The sequence below is a fragment of the Monopterus albus genome, unplaced genomic scaffold (assembly GCF_001952655.1).
Source record: "Monopterus albus unplaced genomic scaffold, M_albus_1.0 scaffold42.1, whole genome shotgun sequence".
NCBI lineage: Eukaryota > Metazoa > Chordata > Actinopteri > Synbranchiformes > Synbranchidae > Monopterus > Monopterus albus.
The window spans coordinates 1,819,383-1,824,239 of record NW_018127922.1 but is presented as its reverse complement, the minus strand read 5'-3'; the positions used below and the strand labels follow the sequence as shown (position 1 = coordinate 1,824,239).

Below are 4,857 nucleotides of genomic sequence, written 5' to 3'. Positions count from 1 at the left end.
GGGACGTGTGTAAAAGAACTGACGCAACTTAATGGTGGAGTTTCCATCCATGAATGGAAGAATAAGATTCTTTGGGCTTCTCATAAGGCTGCAGTACACTACAATAATCAATATAGTTGAAGTGAGCTTCAACAACTATCAAGACAGCCAAACGATAACTAAATATAAGCGTTTAGGAGACACAAGGTGAACAAGCTCGTGAGTCAACCTGTGTCATTTGTATGCGCGTGCTTTTCCGTAGTAGTAATGCCGGTATTCTAAGAATTCCGGAATTGATGAAACTTCTTGGATGACGATTAAACACCTCCGACCTAGAAATCTAGTCCAGTTTTCATCTTACTATGACCCGGATGACTGAGAATCTGCACGTACGATATACATTAATGTGAAATTTCACATTAATGTATATCGTACGTGCAGATTCTCAGTCCAGGTCATAGTAAACTGAAAAAACTTGAGACGTGAAACGCCTTCGACCTAAAAACCTAGTCCAGTTGATTTTTTTTTTTTCAGATTAATGTATTGTAAGTATTGAGGTTGTTTACTTAAGTAAAAGTAGCAATACCACAGTGTAAAAATGCTCAGTTATAAGTTAAAGTCCTACATACAAAATGTTACTTAAGTAAACATATTAGCATCAAGTACCAAAAATAAAATTAGTCATTATGCAGAATGGAACAATTTACATTATAGTCATTACTAATTACTGCTGGTTAGCTTGTGAATTTCCCACTAGGGATCAGTAAACTCTTATTGATTATAGTCTACTTATTGGTTATAGTCTACTGCATTTTGTGTTGTTAATCTGATTTTGAAAAGTAGCTAGTTATCCAATAAAAACTGTGGAGTAAAGAGTACAATTTTTAATAGCATTTCCCCCTCTCCACCCATCACTCACTGTCTGAAGGTACTCTAGTAGCCACCGACTCACCTTTGTCTGTGCCCAGTCACACTGCTTTGGGTTGCTCTTTCAGTTTACTTCTACTTGATCAAGCTAACCCAACTGGATGTCTCTGCAAACACAGCAAGTGTCATGGCTGCACACTGGGCTCCAGTGTTAGAACCACTAACAAAACAGCACTTAATCTCTGCTTTGGCCCTCTGTGCACATCCTGTCTGCACACTTTCATTACTCAGGACAAGGCCGGCACATCAAAGCTCACTAGTAGGTCAAAGTCCTCAGTTACAATGAATGTCAAAGTCTGTGTGGGCTTCTGCACATTACCATTCATTATACTGTTGTTTTTCTGGATTGGAAAATGTATGGTTGTGCTTTGATTCATACTGCTGAGTATCAAACCATCATTACTAAACATCTTAATACTATTTTTCAATCCCATGATTAAACTGTATGGGTAAAGAACATTAGCATTTTCCTAATTTTGTGTCTAATTCCAAATGTATTCAGGATAAAAAAAGATAAGTCCCATTTCAACTGCTTGCATTCTGAGAAAGGAATCCCTCTTCACTTGCTCTCCTGGAGGTTTCTCCTTTTCCCTCAGTCTACAATGGTGTAAGGACAGCAGGATTTATACACTATACAGATTGTAAACACACTATAAATGAACCTGACTATCCACATCCCGGCGCCATGTCTTCCGATGAGGTAGCAGAGGCTGAGGGCTCAGAGGTGGACTCGTCCATCACCCAAGCTGAAGTCAGTGAGGTAATCAAGAAGCTTCTCGGTGTCAAGGCACCGGGGGTGGATGAGATCCGCCCTGAGTACCTTAAGTCTCTGGATGTTGTTGGGCTGTCTTGGTTGACACGCCTCTGCAACGTTGCATGGCGGTCGGGGACAGTGCCGATGTCCTCCAGAGAGGGCAGAGGGCAGCAGCTGAACAGCCAGCATATCACACCGAGATGCAGTATGCCAGCACACCCTCTATGGTGGTGAGGTAAAAGGATACCACAAGACTCTGGTATGGATGGTTCCTACTTACAAAGCACTCTGCTGGGCCTTCTTCACTACTGCAGAGGTGTCTGCTGTCCAACTGAGGTCCTCTGAGATTTGTACCTCCAAAAACCTCCATTGATGTAAAGGGGGGTGGGCTCTGCTCAGTGTCTACTGAGGTCTCTGATTTGTTCCTTAGTTTTGTTGGTGTTGATGGACAGGTTAGTTGCACCATTTAGACAGCCTCAGGATCTCATCTTTGTAAGCTGTCTCATTTCCCCCATGAGGAGTACAACCACGGTTGTGTCATCTGCAAACTTAATAATGGTGTTGGAAGGGTGGATAGGAGTGCTGTTAGGTGTATACAGAGTATACAGAAGAGGGCTCAGCACACAGCCCTGTGGAGAGCCGGTGCTGAGGCTATGGGTGGATGAACGTTAAGGGCCTTATTTCAAGGTTTGTGAGAAAGTCCCTGATCCAGGTGCGTGTGATGGGGAAGCCCAAGTTTGATAGTTTTCCAACTAACATGTCAGATTGACAGGCGGATCGGTGCAGCTTCTGCAGTAATGCGGCCGATGTACCGGTCCGTCGTGGTGAAGAAGTAGTTTCGACTCTCACCTATGGTCATGAACTTTGGGTCATGACCGAAGGGGCAAGATCCCGGATACAGGGGGCCGAAATGAGCTTTCTCCGCAGGGTGGCCGGGCGCACCCATAGAGATAGGGTGAGGAGCTCAGTCACCGGGGAGGAGCTCAGAGTAGAACCGCTGCTCCTCCACATCGAGAGGAGCCAGCTGAGGTGGCTCGGGCATCTGTTTCGGATGCCTCCTAGGTGCCTTCCTAGGGAGGTGTTCCGGGCATGTCCCACCAGGAGGAGGCCCCGGGGAAGACCCAGGACACGCTGGAGGGACTATGTCTTTCGGCTGGCCTGGGAACGCCCCGGCATTCCCCCGGAGGAGCTGGAGCAAGTGTTTGGAGAGAGGGAAGTCTGGGCATCTTTGCTTAGACTGCTGCCCCCGCGACCCGGTCCCGGATAAGCGGAGGAAAATGGATGGATGGATGGATGGATGGACTATCCACATTTGTCTAGAACCTTGTGTAACCAATTCATTCAAATAGAAGCCACAGTTGTGCCCAATTACAGTAATGTCTAATTTGAATCACCTACAGGTCAAGGTCTACATCACAAGATCACTATTCTGGGACAACTTTAATCCACCTGTACCCAGAATTCCCATTCCCGTTAATCCTTTCCTGAACTACAACAAGATAGACATTAGAGGATTTTAAGATTCATGTTTAGTGAAACAAAAAGACCCAGTGTTGCCACTGAAGCACCAAAATTCTTACTCATTATGAAGCCTTTTTTCCTGCATGTATAGGGTGCTCTGGTTGAATCCTTTTGTTTATATGATTAAGAATGCATCCTGTTTTTGAAATAAGCTTATTCTGCTCATGGTGTGTTTACATTTGTCACAGCCAAAAGTTCAGGAGGTTAGTAAACACACCACTGCTTATAATGAATGAACTAAGTGATCTCCTCTCTGGCCTGAACAGACACGTAGACGGGACACAGCAGGCAGCAGGAAATTTAATTGGTGGACAGAATTAACAAGGGGGTTCCTCATCACCCATAGTGGAACTTTACTGATGACATGTATTAATACACTTCACAATAATATTGACACAAAGAATAAGACAGCTGAAAATTAATGCAGAATAATCCTTATTTCAGGCCAGTGAACCAGATGCTGATTACACCTTTAAACAATATTGTTCATATACCTCTTATCACAGTGCTTATTTAGGTTACCTAACTTTCCTAGCAGCTGATTTAACAACACAGCCAAAATGCGCATGATGATGTGACTAAGACAGCAGAGTTAAAACACTTAATCATGAAGCAACCTCGACAAAGAGCATGTCCAGAACATAAAACTCAGGGGGAAACATTGACTGGATTGACATGTCACTGTCTTTTTAATGATGCTACATGTTGCTCATTTTTGGGAGGTTATCATCGAAATCACATCTTTGCTAGCAAAAGCAAACAAAGCAGGAAACTATGCCTTCTTTTTAAACTTGGTCGAATCAATTAAAAAGACATTCAGAAAATATAATCATCATTGTAAAAAAAATTCTAGCTATGACAAAATGATATAGTATGTAACACATTTTCTCTTTCACTAATTGCTGAATCAAAAATCATATGTGGAATGGCTGAATAGACCTCAACATCAAACAATTTACACATTGCAACTCTTAGTTTTGTCCAGGAGCAACAGTTGCATTTTTCCTACATCGTTGAAACTGTTCTGACATTTCCACCAGCTTTATAAGGACGTGATGGAGAAATAAATGTACAACGGGCAGGTGCAGCAGTCTGTATTGTCTTTGAAATAAAAGAGAGATAAAGAGACAGACAGTAAACATGAGAACCAACAAACATGTTCAGACTATTGGTCTACTAGGTCACTGTTCCTTAAAAAGAAGCCACTGACTACTGTAGAAATGCAGTAGTACAGTGGGTACGTAAAGTATTCAGACCCCCTTAAATATTTCACTATGTTATATTGCAGCCATATGCTAAAATCATTTTTTTCCTCATTAATGTACACACAGCACCCCATATTGACAGAAAAACACAGAATTTTTGACATTTTTGCAGATTTATTAAAAAAGAAAAACTGAAATATCACATGGTCATAAGTATTCAGACCCTTTGCTGTGACACTCATATATTTAACTTAGGTGCTGTCCATTTCTTCTGATCATCCCAGAGATGGTTCTACACCTTCATTTGAGTCCAGCTGTGTTTGATTATACTGATTGACCGTGATTAGGAAAGCCACCCACCTGTCTATATAAGACCCTACAGCTCACAGTGCACGTCAGAGCAAATGAGAATCATGAGGTCAAAGGAACTGCCTGAAGAGCTCAGAGACAGAACTGTGGCAAGGCACAGAT

General features: G+C 42.5%; 1 protein-coding gene across 1 annotated transcript in view; it reads right to left on the bottom strand.

The window, feature by feature from the left end:
* Nucleotides 1-3,522: 3,522 nt before the first annotated feature.
* Nucleotides 3,523-4,857, bottom strand: part of snx12 (sorting nexin 12) — a 9,335-nt gene continuing 8,000 nt past the window's right edge. The window contains exon 6 of the mRNA XM_020599832.1: nt 3,523-4,282. The gene's annotated coding sequence lies outside the window, so the exon portion shown is untranslated. The remainder of the gene's footprint in view (nt 4,283-4,857) is intronic.